The following is a 21,008-nucleotide window of genomic DNA, read 5'->3' as shown; positions in this document are numbered from 1 at the left end:
CCCAAGGTTTGTAAACTGCTACCCAAGCACACATTACAGATATGGTTTCAGTTCCAGGTTTTTTTTAATTTAATTATTTTTTTACTTTATCTGGCTTTATTTTAACTAATTATTTTTTAAGCTCTCTGGGAGTGACCAGGCTTTTTCCTTTTTGGAAGGTCAAGGGTATCAGCTGCCTCTGGGATTTGATCATGGAAAGTTATCATATGGTCTTTGAACAGCTTTCAAACAAGTACGGTCTGCCCAATATTCAAATTCGATATTTTTTGAGGGCTTTATTCCCCTGCTGCATCAGTTGGATATGGGTGATGCTCTGTTTTGTGTGAACACCCCCCCCCCCACACCCCGAAGGGTTTAATAGTGACCGTTTATGATACTTTATTGAAATTGCGATCAGTCTCGACTGATAAATTTAAAAGGGTATGGGAACAGGAGCTCCAAAGGTCTTTACCTGAAGAGACATGGGAAAAGATTCTCAAATGAGTTAATACCTCTTCAATGTGTGCTTGACACTCCCTTGTTCTATTTAAGGTCATACACAGGGTGCACGTGTCCAAGGACAAGCTTGCCTGTGTTTTTCCCAATTCTAATCCAATCTGTGATAGGTGTAATTTGCAATTGGCTCTATTGACCCGTATGTTTTGGTCCTGTCCGGTTTTGGAAAGATATATTGGGTTCTTTTCTAGTAATCCTTGCAATTGGTTCATAGCCATATCTTTTCACTGCTCTTTTTGGAGTGTTAGGAGCAGGATGAAGTTTTCTGTCCAGCTTCTGCCCATTGGATGATCGCTTTCACTGCCCCGACAGCTAGGAGAGCAATTCTTCTTCGATGGAAGGACCACACTCCACCTACTGTAGTCCAGAGCAGTGGTTCTCAACCTCTTTCTTTCCACTCACATCCCACTTTAAGTATTCCCTGTGCCTTTGGTGCACCCACAGAGTGGGTGAGAAGGGAAGGTTGAGAATCACGGCTCTAGACCCAATTGTTAGTGAAATATTTTGCTTGAGAAAAATTGTCATTGGCCCATTTCTTTTGGAGTTCTGAAACCGTGCACATGACGAGTCAATGAGGGACAATTAAAAGAGTGGTTTTCAACTTTTTAATTCCCATTCACATACCACCTTAAGTAAATCCAATGCCAGAGGTGTTCTGTGATTAGTAAGAGATTGTTTAAAGTGGGATGTGAGTCGAAAGAAAAAGGTTGAAAACCACTGTTTTAATCGTCCCTCATTGACTCGTCATGTGCACGGTTTCAGAACTCCAAAGGAAATGGGCCAGAGACAATTTTTCTCAAGCAAAATATTTCAGTAATAATTGGGTCTAGAGCTGTGATTCTCAACCTTCCCTTCCCACCTATATCCCACCTTAACCAATCCCTCACTAATCACAGAGCACCGATGGCATAGAGATTACTTAAAGTGGTAATATAACTGGTAATAACCATTCAGAGCCAGCTCTTCAGCGCTTGACGTCCTGCTTTGCGGAAACTGCCAAAATGTTTGGCCTGGAAGTCAGCCTGAAGAAAACTGAGGTCCTCCATCAGCCAGCTCCCCACCATGACGACCAGCCCCCCCACATCTCCATCGGGCACACAAAACTCAAAACGGTCAACCAGTTTACCTATCTCGGCTGCACCATTTCATCAGATGCAAGGATCGACAATGAGATAGACAACAGACTCGCCAAGGCAAATAGCGCCTTTGGAAGACTACACAAAAGAGTCTGGAAAAACAACCAACTGAAAAACCTCACAAAGATAAGCGTATACAGAGCCGTTGTCATACCCACACTCCTGTTCGGCTCCGAATCATGGGTCCTCTACCGGCACCACCTACGGCTCCTAGAACGCTTCCACCAGCGTTGTCTCCGCTCCATCCTCAACATCCATTGGAGCGCTTACACCCCTAACGTCGAAGTACTCGAGATGGCAGAGGTCGACAGCATCGAGTCCACGCTGCTGAAGATCCAGCTGCGCTGGATGGGTCACGTCTCCAGAATGGAGGACCATCGCCTTCCCAAGATCGTATTATATGGCGAGCTCTCCACTGGCCACCGTGACAGAGGTGCACCAAAGAAAAGGTACAAGGACTGCCTAAAGAAATCTCTTGGTGCCTGCCACATTGACCACCGCCAGTGGGCTGATAACGCCTCAAACCGTGCATCTTGGCGCCTCCCAGTTTGGCGGGCAGCAACCTCCTTTGAAGAAGACTGCAGAGCCCACCTCACTGACAAAAGGCAAAGGAGGAAAAACCCAACACCCAACCCCAACCAACCAATTTTCCCTTGCAACCGCTGCAATCGTGTCTGCCTGTCCCGCATCGGACTTGTCAGCCACAAACGAGCCTGCAGCTGACGTGGACTTTTTACCCCCTCCATAAATCTTCGTCCGCGAAGCCAAGCCAAAGAATATAACTGGATACACAGGCTATACATTACACCTCAAAAGTTAAATAAATGGGACCCAACAGTATCTAACAGATGTTTTCGCTGTAAAAAGGAAATGGGAACAACAATTCATGCAATCTGAATGTGTGAGAAAGTGAAAACATTTTGGGAAGATCTAAACCAGATATTAAATAAAATCACAAAAAGCAATATACCAAAAAACCCAGAGATCTTCCTCCTAAGTAACATAAAAAACAAAGAATTTGGACTTGATTTGGATGGTGCACAAAAAAGATTTGTTAGGATAGCCCTAGCTGTAGCAAAAAAATGTATTATGTCAACCTGGAAATTGGAAGATAACTTGAGAATACAACAATGGTACGTAGAAATGAATAAATGTATTCCATTAGAAAAAATAAGATATAATTTAAGAAATAATATTACAATATTTGAACAAATATGGGAGCCATACATGAAACACAATAGAGAAAACCTACCGGGGACATCTACCACCTAAAATGACAGAAGGAGAAGGGAATGAAAAGAATTGACTCAGTGGAATTTCTTGTTTGTTTTTATTGAATGACAACATTGTTTGACGGGTTTAATGTGTCTTAGATTCTAAACTTTAAATGAATGGGAGGGGAGGTAGGGAGGGTGGGATGGGAAGAGGGGGGGGGAGAAAACGACACTGTATATATTTGAAAAGGAAAATGTATGTATCTTGATCAATGTGGTTTATAGTGTGAAAAATTTAAAAAAAATTAAAAAAAAAGAGATTACTTAAAGTGGAATGTGAGTGGAAAGAAAAAGGTTGAGAACCTCTGGTCCAGTGGGTTTCTCAAACCACAGCCTGTTTGAACTTAAAGAAAATTGGAAGGGCCACATTGGAACATTGGATCCCTCTGTTCAATTTGAAGAAACTTGGCGACCATTTTTACAATATTTTCATGTGATATAATTTCTAAAATTTTCTCTGATTTATTATCCTTTCCTGATACCACTGAGTTTCTCTTTTGGGCAAGGACCGGACTTCTTGTGTTTGATGAAATGCTGATCCAGTGTCTTGATTTTTGTTTTCTTTGTTTCCTCTTCCTCATTAGATTAGTTTGCGGATTTTACTCGGATGGGAATGTTTTCTTTGCTTTTTCTCTTTGATTGAGTGCGGGAAGATGAAGTAATTATGTACTGATTGTTGTACATTGTAATCTTTTTCATTCTTATTCTCTCCATCCATTGGTTATTGTATCTTAAAAATCAATAACAAGATTGAAAAAGAACGAAAGAAAGTTTACAGGAGACAGAGAGTTGTGGGGGCCTGGAATGTCTTGCCAGGGATGGTGGTGGAAACTTGGGCATTTAAGAGATTCTTAGACAGGCACATAGATGGAAAGAAAATAGAGGGAAGGAAAGGTTAGATTGCATCAAGATTGATGTCCCTGGGGCCGGACACGATATAGCCCAGGCTGCTGTGGGAAGTGAGAGAAGAGATAGCTGGGGCAGTAGCTCAGGTCTTTGAATCCTCTTCGGCTGCAGTGGAGCTGCCAGAGGATTGGAGAATGGCAAAGGTAGTCCCCTTGTTTAAAAAAGGTAATAGGGAGAATCCTGGGAATTCTAGACCAGTGAGTCTTACGTCAGTGGGGCGTAAACTAATGGAGAGGATTCTTAAGAATAGGATCTGGGAGCATTTGGACAAGTCCAGTCTGCTCAAGGATAGTCAGCGTGGCTTTGTGAAGGGAAGGTCGTGCCTCACAAGTCTAATTGAGTTTTTTGAGGAGGTAACAAAAGAAATTGTTGAGGGTCGGGTGATAGATGTGGTCTATATGGAATTTAGCAAGGTATTTGACAAGCTCCCCCATGAGACTCATTCAGAAAGTCTTGAGGCACTGGATCCATGGAAACTTGGCTGTGTGGATAAAAAAAAGGCTTGTAGGAAGAAAACAGAAAATAGAAGTGGAAGGAAAGGATTCTGCCTGGAGGTCAGTGACTAGTGGAGGGGCCGCAGAGATCTGTTCTGGGACCACTGTTCTTTGTGGATTTTATAAATGACCTTGATGAAGAGGTGTAAGGGTGGGTCAGTAAGTCTGTAGGTGACAAAAAGGTTGGAAGAGTTGTGGATGGAGCTGAAGTTTGTTTGGAAGGACAAACCAGAAGGCTGAGTACAGGATTAATGTTCAGTTATTTAAGAGTGTGTCTGAACAGAGGGACTTTGGAGTCCAAATCCATACATCCCTCAAAGTTGACAGGATAGTTAAGAAGACCTATGGGATGCTGGACTTCACTAATAGAGGGATTGAGTTCAAGAGTAGAGAGGTCATGTTGCAACTTTACAAATCTCTGGTGAGACTAGTTAGAGTATTGTGTTCAGTTCTGGTCGCCTATGTGGAAGCTATGGAGAGGATGCAGAGATTTACCAGGATATTACCTGGTTTGGGAAATAAATCTATCAGGCAAGATGAGAGGAGACTTGATAGAGGTCTACAAGATTGAGAGGCATAGATAGGGTGGACGGCCAACTCCTGTTTCCTAGGGCAGGATCAGCAAACACTGATGTGTACAAAGTGAAGGAAGGAAAGTTTACATTTAAATTTAAATTTAGACATACAGCAGGGTAACAAGTCCTTCTGGCTTACGAGCCTGTGCCACCCAATTTATACCCAATTGACCTACAACCCTCGGTATGTTTCAAACAGTGAGAGGAAACCGGAGACCCTGGGGAAAACCCATGTAGACACGAGGAGAATGCATAGACAGCGCGGGATTTGAACCCTAGTCCCGAATGCTGGTACTGTAATAGCGTTGCACTAACCACTACACCAAGGAACATTTAAGAGACTCTTAGATAGGCACATGGATGGGAGAAAAATATAGGGTTATGAGGTCGGAAGGGTTTAGTACTTTTTTTGGGAAGGATATATAGGTCGGCACATTGAGGGCCGAAGGGTCTGTACTGTGCTGTAGTGTTCCATGCTCTCTGTTCTTTGTAAATGTGAGGTGTTGCACTTTGCAACATCAAACCAAGTATGCCATCCATGGTAAATGGTCGGGCACTGAGGAGTGAGGTAGAACAGAGGGGTCTGGGAAGACAGATACAGAATTCCCTGAAAGTGGCGTCACAGGTGGACAGGGTTGTAAAGAGAGCTTTTGGCATATTGGCCTTCATAAATCAAAGTACAGAATACAGGAGTTGGGATGGTATTGGTAAAATTGTTTAAGGCAACTTATACAACTTAAACAAAGAGATCCAGGAGGATCAGAGCCAGCGCCACCAGGCTGAGGAACAGCTTCTTCCCACGGGCAGCGAGAATGGAGAATGACCAAAGGATCTGCTCACACTGATCCTCCGAGATTCTCATATGTACAAAACAATATTTAATTTTTGTTTTTAGAGATAAACTACTTATCCTGCAGATGTATTGCTTGTCTCTATGTGAGTTACGCCCGGTTGTGTGTCTGCGTGTTTTGCACTGAGGACCGGAGAACGTTGTTTTATCAGGTTGTACTTGTACAATCAGATGACAATGAACTTGACTTGACATTGGTGAGACCAAATTTGGAGAATTGTGTGCAGTTTTGGTCACCGAACTACAGAAAAGTTATCAATAAGATAGAAAGAGTGCAGAGAAGAGTTACTAGGATGTTGCCCGGAGTCAGGAACTGAGTTACAGGGAAAGGTTAAACAGGTTAGGACTTTATTCCCTGGAGTGTTTAAGAATGAGGGGAGATTTGATAGAGGTATTTAAAATTATGAGGGAGATTGACAGAGTAAATATTTCACAGTGAAGTGGATCTATGGTGGCACAACAACTCCCAGGAGGCAACGAACCGGCCATGTGACATCAGTGCGTGATGACATCAGTGCGTGTCGGGTGTGTGATTCTGGCTTTTAAAAGGTTGCGCTGATGATGAAGAGTAAATCCGTTTGATTCACTCTAGAAATTCCTTGTGTGGTTATTTCGTCATGTTCACTGCGATTCCAGCGACCACAACTGGTGACACTGACAGGTCCAAAAATGTATTTTAGGACAAACATGGACTGTGCAGCCATTGCTGTGCAGCTACCACCTTTCTGGACAACTGAGCCTGAACTGGGGTTCCAACAAGCTGAAGCACCATTTCATTTTCACGGTCAAAATGGACACCACTTGTTATTACCATCTTGTCAGTGCCCTGGACTAGGCTGTCGCTAAGAGGGTCGGTGACTTCCTACAGGATCTTCCACATACCAGCAAGGAAGACACTTTAAAAGCACTTTTATTATGTGTATATAGCATGTCCCATAGGGTAGGGCAGCCAAACAACTACATTTTGATACGTTGGGAGATCACGCCCCTTCAGAACCAATGGATGAAATGCTGTTCCTAGCAGCTGGTGAAAGGCCCAATATGTTATTCAAACAGCTCTTTTCAGAGCAAGTGCCAGATGATATTAGGTTCTTGTTATCCAAGAGTTCATTTGAAGACCCAAGTGCTGTAGCGCCAGAGGCAGACATTCTACGGCTGGGTAAAAAGCACAGCAAGGAAAGACAAGTCTGCACAACCAACCCCTCCGATATTGACCTTGTGTCACACTCTATTGCTCTTAACACAGGCAACGCCAAAGACAAAAAAGCAGCCTGTGGACACCTCATCTTGGTGTTATTACCACAGGCATTGGGCAGTAAATGCCCACAAGTGCCTTCCACAGTGCCCGTTTGCGGGAAATGCCCAGGCCAACCACCAGTAAAGGCTGCAGCAGTTGGCAAGAAACCTGCAAACTTACTGTATGTATGGGACCAGTCGTCCCAGTGAAAATTTCTGGTGGATATGGGTTTAGAAATTAGTGTATTTCCACCTACAGGTTTTGACACACGCCAACCTACCCTGGACTTGCAACTATGAGCAGTTAACAGTTCCAACATTCTGACCTTCGGCACCAGAAAGATGAAGGTCAAGTTTGAGAATCATCTCTACATTTGGCCATTTATTATAGCAGCAGTATGCCGACCTTTGCTTGGTTCAGATTTTGATTCCTCGTTGATTTAAAAGGTCATCGGCTAATAGATGGAACTACTTTTTAGACTATTCCTCTGGGAGACACCTCTACCCCTGCTCTGTGCCTTCAAACATTAGGTAAACCAGTAGATGAATTCTCCAAGCTGTTGGAAGATTTTCCTGAGATTATAATTTTCACATTTGTACTAAGGGCCCTCCTATCCATGCTAAAGTGCGCCACTTGTCTCCAGAGAAGCTGTGCTTAGCTAAGGAAGAGTTTGCCAAGATGGAGGAACTAGGCATAATTCATAGGTCTGACAGGCCCTGGACATCTCCAATACATATGGTCCCAAAATGCAATGGAGGTTGGTGACCTTGTGGAAATTAATGACACCACCTTCCCGAATCGTTATCTGATACCACATATTCAGGATTTCTTGGCTAATTTACATAGAGCGAAGATCTTCTCCAAAATAGACTTGGAGCATGGCTGTTACCAAGTACCAGTAGAGCCAAAAGACATTCCAAAAATAGCAATAATTACCCCATTTGGGTTGTTTGAATTTTTACAAATGTCATTCGGATTAAAGAATGCCGCTCAATCACTTCAAGGGGTTGGATGCTTTAGGACTTGGCATGACCAAAGTCTTCATTTATCTCGACAACGTTTTAGTGGCCAGTGATACTAAAGATGTACACTTGGAACATCTTGATACACTTGTTATTCATCTTCAAAACTTTAGACTGACCATCAATCCAGATAAATGTGTTTTTGGACAAGAAATGAATGATTTCTTGGGGCATAGGATTACTCAGGAAGGCGTGACTCTGCTACCATCCAAAGTTGAGGCCATTACCAAGTACTCAAGACCTGCTACGGTTAAAATTCTGCAGGAATTCTTGGGAATGGTACATTTTTTTACTGTCGGTTTCTTCTGGTAGCAGCTCAGATCATGAAGCCTCTTTCAATGTACTGCCCAGAAATACCAGAAACATCCATTGGACTGAAGAGCAACAATGCCTTCTTGAAGCAGAAATAGTTGCGGACTCATGGCACTATGTTCAACTATCCAGTTTTAAATGCAGCCACCGCCCTTTCCACAGAAACTTCCACTATGGCCGTAGGAGGTTCACTTCATCAATATGTCAATGGGCAATGGAAACTGTTAGGATTCTTCAGCCGCCATCTTCGTGAAGCAGGAATGAAATTCGGTGCTTTTGAAAAGGACATTTACTTTTGGCATTTACTTATATCTTTGACACTTCCATTATTTTTTGGAGGGCAAAGATTTTACTATGTTCACTGACCATAAGCCCTTAACATTTGCATTTTCCAAGGTCACAGAGCCCTGGTCAACTTGATAACAATGGCAATAATCATTCATTTCAGAATTCTTCACAAAAATACTACATATGTCCAGAAAAGACAATGCAGTAGCTGATGCACTTTCCCATTCTGCTCCACTTGAGGTTTCGTCTGTAGATCAAGGTATTGACTCACAGCTTTGGCCATGACCCAAGAACATGACCATGAGACAAATGCTTAACAGACTGCAATCACGAACCTGCAATAGAAGGATGTCCAGTTTGGAGTTCATGGCAAACTACTCCTCTGTGATATATCAACAGGACACCCACGACCAGTAATTCCGGCATCATGGAAATGTCGAGTATTTCACTCTGTGCATGGTCTCTAACATCCATCGATGAGATCGACCGTTCATATGGCAAGGTCTTAAAAAAGGTGTTACACAAATATTGAGGTCCTGCGTTGCCTGCCAGAAGACAAAAGTTCAGCGGCCATACTAAAGCACCACTGCAGTCCTTCCCGGCAGTCACTCAGTGTTTTGCACATGTCTATGTGGACTTTGTTGGTCCATTTCCTGTTTCAAGAGGATCCTGTTATCATTGTGCAGTGTAATAGACAGGTTTACGCGGTGGCCTGCGGCCATGCCTACAGTAAATGCTACTACTCGTGCTCAGGCGTTCCTCATTTCCTGTGTCTCACTTTGGTTAACTGGCACATGTTACTTCGGATAGAGGACTACAATTTACTTCCTTGCTGTGGACGGCCTTGTCTCACTTGCTTGGTACATCATCCCCAGGCCAATGGAATGGTGGAAAGATTTCATCGACATCTCAAGTCAGTTTTGATGGCTCGGTTAGATGGCCCGAACTGGGCTGATGAGTTGCCTTGGGTATTAGTGGGCATTAGAGCAACTCCAAAGGAGGACCTCCAAGCTTCATCTGTAGAGCTCATGTATGGAGTTCATCCCCTACCATCCCAACTCCAGCGATGATCAGGCCAAGGGAGACCATAGGATAATTGACGCCTATACCACCATCGTCACATGGAGAACACTTCTTTTGTGCCTGGAGACCTCAAAAACTGCAAATATGTCTTCGTCAAAAGGAGAAAACTTCGTCAACCTTTACAGACGCCCTACGAAGGACCACTAGGATAGGTCGACCTGAATTTTGGACATTGGAGGGAAGCCACAGTCTTTCACTATTGACAGGCTTAAACCTGCTCACGTGGACAAGTCCTTCCGCACTGCAGCAGGCAACAGTCCGTCGCAGAGGCCGACAACCGAAAAGATAGACAAACCTTTCTGCCGGTTCGGGGGATTGGGTGGGGGGGTGTGTAGCAGTGCTCTACCGGCACCTCAATTCCCAGAAGGCACTGAACCGGCCATGTGACATCAGTGCATGTCGAGCGCATGATTCAGGCTTTAAAAAGGTTGCGTAATGAAGTGCCAGTGGATGAAGTCGACAAAGACGATGTGGTCAAACAATAATCATGGCTTTTATTAGCAGAAACTCATGGTACAATAATGAAAGACAATAGATGCAGATACAGATATATCCAAGGGGAGTGTCCTTAACAGTAGAGATAATGTAGAGCCAATGTTAGTACAGCAAGGCTCGCCAGAGGGGAGACTGGCAGCTTGGCAGACATTCACCACAGTTTCCCCCCAGCAGAAGAAGGATTAAAATTAAAAGGACAGCTGCTAGGAAAGACTGAAGAAAGCGATATATGGATACCATGTTTGTTTGGCCTTGAGATACTCTAACAGCCAAAATACGTCAGTATCTGGCAAGCAATGGAAATATAATGAGATGTTTTATGAATATGTCGGCCTATCAGGTTGATTACAAAATCTGGTGCTTCGTCTCAAAACAGGTGGCTCCTTTGCAACCTTGGGAACTGGTACAGGTCCTGGATCTGCAGTGTGGGAAGGACTGACTTCTGGACCCACTCCAGAATCGCCAGCGTGAGGCAGTGGAGCCTCAGCATGGCCATCTGAAAGCTGACTAGGGGTCACAGGCTTGGGAAGTGGGGGGGTGAGTCCAACCTCTCGGGCTCACTCTGAGTAGGGGTGTGAGGGAGGGGCGAACCAGGCGAGGCCAGATCTCTTCGGGGTACAGTGTCAGTACTCCTGTCTGGGAATTTAACATGAGCATGGTTGGGGTTGCTATGCAGTAGCTGAACTGGTTGGACTAGGGGGTCTGTTTTACGTGCCCGAGCGTGGCTCTTCGGCAGCACGGTTCCAGGCTGAGATAAACAAGCTGGCCAGTCCATCACAGTTCCTGATTTCTTAGGAAAGGCAAACATACGTTCATGACGTGTACACAATAATGACCAAATTAAATGTAGTTCCTCAGGCAGCACCTCCTGCCCCCGGGTAACAGGGTAACCATGTGTTTTTAAAGCAAGATTAACAGTCTTCCAGACTGTAGCATTAGCCCTTTCAACCTGCCCATTGCCCTGCGGGTTGTAGCTCGTGGTACGGCTGGTGGCAATCCCCTTCTGAAGCAGGGCTCGCCGCAGTTCAGCGCTCATGAATGCTGAGCCCCTATCGGTATGAAATTGGGAAAACCAAAAATGCGGAAAATTCTGTCAAGTGACTTAATGACAGACACTGACGAGACGTCAGGGCAGGGTTTCGCAAAGGGAAACCTGGAATATTTGTCAATTACAGTAAGGAAATGTACATTTTTGTTGTTGGAAGGTAACGGTCCTTTAAAATCTAAGCTAATCCTCTCAAAAGGTCGGGTTGCCTTGATGAGAGTGGCCTCCGGAGCTTTGAAGTATTGCGGTTTGCATTCTGCGCAAACAGGACAGCTTTTAGTCAGTTTCCTGACTTCTTCCAGAGAGTAAGGAAGGTTGTTAGCCCTTATGGAGTGGAAGAACCTCGTGAACCCTGGGTGGCACAGTCTGCTATGGATCTCTTTTAGCCCCTCCAGCTGAGCACCAGCAGCAGATCGTGACCATGTGTCAGAGGCATCGTTTAACCTGCCCGGTCTGTACTGGATCTCATAATTATAAGTTGAGAGTTCTATTTGCCAGCGTGCCATCTTATCATTTTTGATTTTACTTTTGTGTTTAGTACTGAACATGTAGGCTACAGATTTCTGATCAGTGACAAGAGTAAATTTTCTGCCGGTTAGAAAGTGTCTCCAGTAGCGAACAGCTTCAATAATAGCCTGAGGTTCTTTCTCAATGGCAGGATGTTTTAGTTCAGGTCCACGTAACGTGCGGGAGAAGAATGTCACAGGTCTGCCCTTTTGATTAAGGGTTCCTGCCAAGGCACAATCTGAACCATCAGTTTCCACTTGGAATGGGACGTCCTCGTCAATGGACGAGAGTGCAGCTTTGGCAATATCAGCTTTAATTCTCTCAAAAGCCTCAAGGCCATTGGAGAGAGAGGAAAAGATCTAAAAAAAACATAGAAGATAGGAGCTGGCGTAGGTCATTCGACCCTTCGAGCCTGCTCCGCCATTCAACGAGATCATGGCTGATCTTAAAGTTCAGTACCCCGTCCCCGCCTTCTCTCCGTAACCTTTAATACCCTAGTGTCAAACAGAGGGCGTGCCTTCGTGGCGTAGTCCCGAACCCATTTGCAGTAGTAGGAAAAGAATCCCATACACTTTTTAAGGACTTTTGCTGAGTTTGGGGGTGGTAACTTTTTAAGGGGGCCATTCTTTCCAGGTCGGGGCGGATTTCGCCCTTGCGGACAATGTAGCCCAGAATGGGTAGCTCTGTCGCGTTGAACACACATTTGCCCTCGTTAAATGTAAGGTTGAGTTCTTTAGCAGTTGCTAAAAATTTCTTTAAGTTGTTGTCGTGCTCAGTCTGTGTTTTCCCACAGATGGTGACATTATCCAGATAGGGAAACGTACCCTGTAACTCATTCATCTTAATAATCTTATCCATTTCCCTCTGAAACACGGACACACCATTAGTGACCCCAAAAGGTACCCTTTTAAACTGGTATAACCCCCCATCAGCCTCAAAAGCCATATAGGGCCGTTCCCTTTTCTTAATGGGGATTTGGTGATAAGCTGCTTTGAGGTCGATAGTGGAGTACACTTTGTATTGCGCTATGTGATTAACCATTTCGTTGATGCGTGGCAGGGGATAGGCATCCAGGTTAGTGTAACGTTTGATTGTCTGGCTGTAGTCAATAGCCAGTCATTTCTTGGTGTGATTTTTCACAACTACCTCCTGGGCTCACCACGGACTTTCACTAGGTTCAATTATGTAAGGTAAAACATCATGAGATGGGAATGTGTAGGGAGTTACCCTGTACAAGGCTGTAACAAGAAGGGGAGGTGTCCTTGTACTCCTGTTAGGTAAAACATCATGAGATGGGAATGTACGGGGCAGTAACAAGATGTGAATGCATCCTTGTACTTACAAGATAAGAGAGACATTGATGAATTGAGAGGCAGGAAGCTAGCAGGGAAAGGATAGCAACAGTTTTAGTCATTGGACAAGTAATGATATGATGATGTTCTAAGCACATATCCAAGGGTATAAAAAATCACCATTTTGCTGATAACGGCAGAATGCATTCTCCGACTAACATGTTTAGTCGCAAGTGTTACAATCCGGTAATAAAGAACAAAGAACCCTGATTTCGACTCAGCCTGGTGTTTGTCTCACTCATTCATGAACAAAGCAGACCTAACAATTACTCCCTCTTTAAGCAACTTCTGGGTCTCAGCTTTGATAAACTCATGATCCTCTTTGCTGTAAGAACGGCTCTTGGTGGCAATCAGCCGACACTCAGGGGATAAATCACTGAAAAGGGAGTGAGCTTTGATCTTTAATGCGGACAGACCACAGTAACTAGTGCAGGGGACGGTAAGTGTGGGTAGTGGCCCACCGAAATTTAACACTACACTGTTCATCTGAGATTGAATATCTCACCCCAGTACCACAGGGGTGCAGAGCTCAGGTATAATAAAGAACCACACATCAGCCAGGCAATGTCCCGACAAATTTAAAGTAACTTTACACTTGTCCTGTACAGTTTTTGTAAGTTCACTACAAGCCATCAATATCTTTTGGTTCACTGGATATCTCTGCAAATTTAAGGCTCTGGCAACTTTCTTGTGGATGTAGCTGTCGGCATTCCCCGAGTCTATTAGACAATCGAGAGTCTCACCAGTCACCTCCCCCTGTTCCAGTCCATAACGTCCCCCAAGCTTTACAGACAATTGAGCTATCACAGGGGATCTCACCTCGCCGTCACTTGAAGTCGATTCACCCTGCTCATCTGAAGATTCCCCCTTTTCACAGTTGTCTTCCATTCCTGCAGCCCCAGGACACATTTTCTTGGCGCTTCTCTTCTTCTTATCAGTGGGAATACTTTTCGCCTTACACGCTTTTGCAAAGTGGCCGAGTTTCCCACAATAGCTGCAGGTAGCAAATCGAGCCGGGCACTTCTGTCTGGGGTTCCAGCTCTTATCACAGAAGTAGCATTTTTCAGGAGCTCTCCCTTTACTTTCCTTCGGGGTTTCAGCACTCCTGGATGTTTCCTTTTCGGTTTCTAGCATTTCACTGGCATGGCACTTCAGTGTTTTGGCTAGAGTGACTGCCCGGTCGTAGGTTAAGGGCTCCGTCTCCAGCAGCCTCTGTCGGATGTAACTGGAGTCAATCCCGTTGACTAAAGCATCCAGCTTCAAGGTGTTGTTGCACATTGACTGCCCTGGCATCACATTAATTTGCCAGTGAGTCGAGAGCCAGTACACAAGCAGTGTCACTTTCCCCGGGTTTCTGGCATCTAGTCAGCAACTGGTGTCGAGGAAGCACCACGTTCCGTGGCGCCGCATAGTAGGTAGTCAGACGTTCCCGGGCTATAGCCAGAGTGGTAGCTCGTTGCGTTACGCCAAAAGGGACCTCACCCAGCAAAGAGTTCAGGAGGCCCCACTGTATCGCCTCATCGACCACGTTGTTTCGAGCCATGTAGTAATCGAAACAAGCAATCCAGTGGTTGAAAATTTCTCTGGCCCTCGGGGCAGACTGTTCAATTATCAGCCGCTCTGGCTTGAGGGCTGCATCCATTTCTGTTAATAAAATTGAAGTGCCAGTTGATGAAGTAGACAAAGACAATGTGGTCAAACAATAATCAGGGCTTTTATTAGCAGAAACATGGTACAATAATGAAAGACAATAGGTACATACACAGTTATATCCAAGGGGAGTGTCCTTAACAGTAGAGATAATGTAGAGCCAATGTTAGTACAGCAAGGCTCGCCAGAGGGGAGACAGCTACCTTGGCGGACATTCACCACATGCGGATGATGAAGAGTAAATCTGTTTGATTCATCCCAGAAATGCCTTGTGTGGTTATTTTGACATGTCCACTGTGATTCCAGTGGCCACAACAGGCTTTTTCCACTGAGGGCAGGTGAATACAAATCCTTGTCACTGAGGGCAGGTGAATACAAACCAGAGGACATGGGTTAACAGTGAAAGGGGAAACGTTTAGGGGAAAAATTAGGGGGAACTTCACGGAGAAAGAGGTGAGATTGTGGAACAAACTGCTAGGGGAAGTGGTTAATGTGGGCTCAATTTGGAAAATGTCGACAATGCATAGATGAGAGGAGTACGAGGAGCCAGGCACTGGGCGCTGGTCAGTGCAACTGGGGAGATTGCGAAAAACACACAGAAATGCCAGACGAACATGCAGCGTGGAGAGCACGGTTAATATGGGGGGGGGAACATTTAGTATAGGGGGTACAGGGTTAGTGTAAGGAGGGCATGCTTAGTGTAGGGGGTGACATGGTTAATGTAGGGGAGTATGGTTTGTGCAGGGACACGGTTAGCATAGGGGGCACGGTTAGTGTAGAGGACTCAGTTAGTGTAGGGGACATGGTTAGTGTAGGGGAGACATGGTTAGTCTAGAGAGCATGGTTAGTGTAGGGGACACGGTTAGTGTAGAGGACACGGTTAGTGAAGGGGGACACAGTTAGTGTAGGGGGACAGGGTTAATGTAGGGGGGACATGGTTAGTGTAGGGAGTAAATGGTTAGTGTAGGGGGAGACGGTTAGTGTAGGGGGAGACGGTTAGTGTAGGGGAGACGGTTAGTGTAGGGGGAGACGGTTAGTGTAGGGGGAGACGGTTAGTGTAGGGGACACGGTTAGTGTAGGGGGAGACGGTTAGTGTAGAGGGCACGGTTAGTGTAGGGGAGACAGTTAGTGTAGAGGACACAGTTAGTGTAGGGGAGACGGTTAGTGTAGAGGACACAGTTAGTGTAGGGGGAGACGGTTAGTGTAGGGGGAGACGGTTAGTGTAGGGGGAGACGGTTAGTGTAGAGGACACATTAGTGTAGAGAACACGGTTAGTGTAGAGGACACGGTTAGTGTAGGGGACACGGTTAGTGTAGGGGGCTACGGTTAGTGTAGAGGACACGGTTAGTGTAGGGGGAGACGGTTAGTGTAGGGGGAGACGGTTAGTGTAGGGGGAGACGGTTAGTGTCGAGGACACGGTTAGTGTAGAGGACACGGTTAGTGTAGGGGACACGGTTAGTGTAGGGGAGACGGTTAGTGTAGAGGACACAGTTAGTGTAGGGGGAGACGGTTAGTGTAGGGGGAGACGGTTAGTGAAGGGGGAGACGGTTAGTGTAGGGGGAGACGGTTAGTGTAGAGGACACAGTTAGTGTAGGGGACACGGTTAGTGTAGGGGGAGATGGTTAGTGTAGGGGACACGGTTAGTGTAGGGGAGACGGTTAGTGTAGGGGGAGACGGTTAGTGTAGGGGAGACGGTTAGTGTAGGGGGAGACGGTTAGTGTAGGGGAGACGGTTAGTGTAGGGGGAGACGGTTAGTGTAGGGGGAGACGGTTAGTGTAGGGGAGACGGTTAGTGTAGGGGACACAGTTAGTGTAGGGGGAGACGGTTAGTGTAGGGGACAGGGTTAGTGTAGGGGGAGACGTTTAGTGTAGGGGGAGACGGTTAGTGTAGGGGACACGGTTAGTGTAGGGGAGACGGTTAGTGTAGGGGGAGACGGTTAGTGTAGGGGGAGACGGTTAGTGTAGGGGACACGGTTAGTGTAGGGGACACGGTTAGTGTAGGGGGAGACGGTTAGTGTAGGGGACACGGTTAGTGTAGGGGAGACGGTTAGTGTAGAGGACACGGTTAGTGTAGGGGAGACGGTTAGTGTAGGGGACAGGGTTAGTGTAGGGGAGACGGTTAGTGTAGGGGGAGACGGTTAGTGTAGGGGGAGACGGTTAGTGTAGGGGACACGGTTAGTGTAGGGGGAGACGGTTAGTGTAGGGGGAGACGGTTAGTGTAGGGGACACGGTTAGTGTAGGGGACACGGTTAGTGTAGGGGGAGACGGTTAGTGTAGGGGACACGGTTAGTGTAGGGGAGACGGTTAGTGTAGAGGACACGGTTAGTGTAGGGGAGACGGTTAGTGTAGGGGACAGGGTTAGTGTAGGGGAGACGGTTAGTGTAGGGGGAGACGGTTAGTGTAGGGGGAGACGGTTAGTGTAGGGGACACGGTTAGTGTATGAGTGATGTGTTTAGCCATAGTCTGACATGTTTAGTGTTGTGCTTAGTGCAAATCATTTGCAGCGTCAGCGATCTGGACTGGGGTTCGAATCCCATGCTGTCTGTAAATTCTCCCCGTGTCTGGGTGGGTTTCCTCCAGGGGCTTCAGTTTCCTTCCACCCTCCAAAACATACTGGGGGTCTATTTGGGCAGAATGGGCTCACGGAAGGGCCTGTTACCACGCTCTACGTCTTAATTAAAATACCTGTGGGCTTTGACAATCACAGTTTCTGCAGATTTTCATGTTTCACTCTAGGCACCACAGACTAGATGGGCTGAAGGGCCTGTTCCTGTTCTGCAGTGTTTGATGGTTCTAACAAACTCATTCTTCATGTGTTATTTAACCTGAGATCTGGAAGATATCGATGTGCACTGAGAACTCAGGTTTGCAGAATCACTTCTATGGAATCGGCAGGGTGTTTCTAAAGGGGAAGTGACTCAATGTGCCGATCTCTGACAGTAAGGACTGAGTATCAAGCGGCTGCCTGTGGAATTGAAAGCAGCTCCGTCCGCAAGTAGTTCCAGGATGAGGTTCCACCAGATCTAGTTCCAACAGAGTCATCAAGTTTGCAGATGACACGACAGTCGTCGGCCTCGTCAGCAACAATGATGAGTCGGACTACAGAGACAAGGCAGAAAATCTCGTGAAACGGTGCGAGAGGAACAACTTAAGTCTCGATGTGGACAAGACCAAGGAGATGATCGTGGACTTCAGGAAGACCAGGAACGACCACCCTCCACTACACATCAACAACTCTGTGGTAGAGAGAGTGGAGAGCACCAAGTTCCTTGGAGTTCACTTAACTAGTGACCTATTGTAGACACTCAACATCTCCTCACTTGTCAGGAAGGCACATCAGGGACTGCTCTTCCTGACGGCCAATAGCCCACCTTCTATACTCACTCCTCTTAGTGACGAAAGCTAATGTGCCAAAAGCCATTTAGATCGCCCTATCTACCTGTGAAGCCACTTTCAAGATACCATGTACTGGATTCCTCTGTTCTACAACACTTCTACAACCTTCTAGGTCCTAACCACGTTAGACTTCAAAAGTGCAACAAGTCACATTTCTCTGTATTAAATTGCATCAACCAGTCCACTTCCCACCTGCCCGACCCATCAAGCTCCTGCTACAAACTTTGACAACTGTCCTCACTCTCTCCAACACTGGACACTTCAGTGTTATCCACACACTTGCTAATCACGCCACGTACATTTCATCTCAATCATTGATATCGATGACAAACAGCAATGGGCACAGCATCAAACCCTGTGACACTCCACTAGTCACAGGTCTCCAGTCCGAGAAACAACCTCCCCCCCCACCCCCGTCACCCTCTGCTTTCTCCCTTGAAGCCAATTTTTTATCCATTCTTACCTTGAATCCCAGGCGATCTCACCTTCTACAGCAGCGTACCATGAGGAACCTTATCAAATATCTTGCTGGAAACCATGTATACAACATCTACAACCTTGTCAACCTTCTCGGTCACACCAGAATGCAACCCCGTGCTGATGATTCCTGATCACCCCATGTCCATCCAGGTGCACGTACATCTTCTCCCTCAGAATACTCCCTCGTAACTTCCCAACCCCAGACATTGGGCTCACCAGCATCTCGTTCCCAGGCTTTTCCCTGCAGCCCTTCCAGACTCAGTCTGTTTCTTCTCTCCTCATGGAACCATCCGCAACATCCTGGGTCAAATTGGTCAAACACTGTTGCCTTTCCGCTCTCTCTCTCTCTCTCTCTCTCTCTCTCTCTCTCTCTCTCTCTCTCTCTCTTTCTCTCTCCTCTCTCTCTCTGTAACGCTGTGCTCCTTGTGTCTGGGTGGGTTTCCTTCAGGGGCTCTATATTTCTTTCAAAATGTAACGGGAGTTGTAGGTCAAAAGGATGTAATTGGGTGACATGGGTTCAGGGACAGAGTTACAGGTCAGGATATTATTCCCTAGAGTGTAGAAGAATGAGGGGAGATTTGATCAAGATATTTAAAATTATAAGGGGGTAGACAGAGTAAATGTTGATGGGTTTTTTCTGCTGAGGGTGGGTGAGATACAAACCAGAGGACTTGGGTTAAGGGATAAAGGGGAAAATTTTCGGGGGAACTTCTTCACTGAGTGAATGGTGGGGGTGTAGAACGAGCTGCCGGCTGAAGTTGTGAATGCGGGCTCAATTTTAATATTTAAGGGAAATTTTGACGGGTACATGGATAGGAGGGGTATGGAGGGATATAGACAGTGGAACTAGGAAGAAGAAGTAGTTAGGCACAGACTAGAAGGACTGAGGTGGCCTGTTTCTGCGCTGTAATTATTCTATGGTTCTATGGGCTGGAAGGGCCTGTAACCTTGATATATGTCTAAATTTTAAATTTAAATATGAATGGTGAAGCAGTCTTGATGGGCCAAATGGCCTAATTCTGCTCCTACATCATATGATCATATTAGAGGGAATGGAACAAGGAGCAGAAAATCCAAAGAGAAAATGGTAAATCCTGAAATTCTGAAGTCAAAAGAAAGACGATAGTGAAAACGCCAGGGCAGCGTCTGGGAGGAGAGAAGCGGGGTTAACAATTCGATCCAGGAGCCTTCAGCGGAACTGGGAGTTGGAGAGGAAGTTCGGCACAAAGGGAATATTGGTGAACATGAGCGAAGGTTTCTTGTCTGAGAGGTTGGGTTCTACTGTGTCTTCTTCGCTGGACTATGTACGGGATATCCCGATGAACTGCTCACGAGGCAAACTTTTGCAGTGTACCTGGAGTGTGTGGCAATAAACTTGAAATTGATCAGCTTGGTCAGAGTGACAACACAGAGATGCTGGAGGAAGTCAGCAGGTCTGACAGCGTCCATAGGAGGTAAAAATATATCACTGTTGTTTCAGGCCAGAACCCTTCCTCAAGGTATAAGTAAAAGGCAGGAAGGTGCTGAAATTAAAAGGCTGGGGAGATGGGAAGAATGGGCAGGAAGAGGAGCTCAGATCAACAGACAAAAGGTGCTAATTGGATATGGATGGGACACAGGAGAGAGGACAGGTGAGAATTGACTGGGGGAGGATGGGTTTGATTCTGTGGAAGGAGAGCTGGGGAAAAGGAGCTAGAGGGAAAAGGGGAAAGAGAGGGAGAATCATAGAACCCTTTGGCTCTTCTAGTCTATGCCAAAACATATTTTTTTGCCTAGTCCCACTGACACCCCCAATCCATAGCCCTCCATACCTCTCCCATCCATGTACTTGTCCAAATTCTTCTTCACTGTTAAAATTGAGCCCACATTCACCACCTCAGCTGGCAACTCGTTCCACATTCCCACCACTCTCTTTGTGAAGAATTTCCCCCTAAACTTTTCCCCTTTCATCCTTAACCCATGTCCACTGGTTTGTATCTCACCGACCTTCAGTGGAAAAAGCATTTACTCTGTCAATCCCCCTCATAATTTTACATACCTCCATCAAATCTCCCCTCATTCTTCTACACTCCAGGGATAAAGTCCTAACCCGTTTAACCTTTTCCTGTAACTCAGTTCCTGAAGTCCAGGCAACATCCTAGTAAATCTTCTCTGCACTCTTTCTATCTTATTCATATCTTTCCTGTATTTCGGTGACCAAAACTGCAGACAATACTCCAAATTTGACCTCACCAATGTCTTATACATCTTTACCATAACATCCCAACTCTTGTATTCAATACTTTGATTTATGAGCCCAATATGGTAAAAGTTCTCTTTACAATGCAAGATCTTGGCTGAAAGAGAGACTTCATGTCCACAGTGACTTTACAGAAACGTTGAAGAATGCCTATGGAGACTTCACAAGTTGCT

This window comes from Narcine bancroftii, chromosome 3, assembly GCF_036971445.1.
Source record: "Narcine bancroftii isolate sNarBan1 chromosome 3, sNarBan1.hap1, whole genome shotgun sequence".
Taxonomy (NCBI): domain Eukaryota; kingdom Metazoa; phylum Chordata; class Chondrichthyes; order Torpediniformes; family Narcinidae; genus Narcine; species Narcine bancroftii.
Note: the sequence above shows the minus strand (reverse complement) of the source record.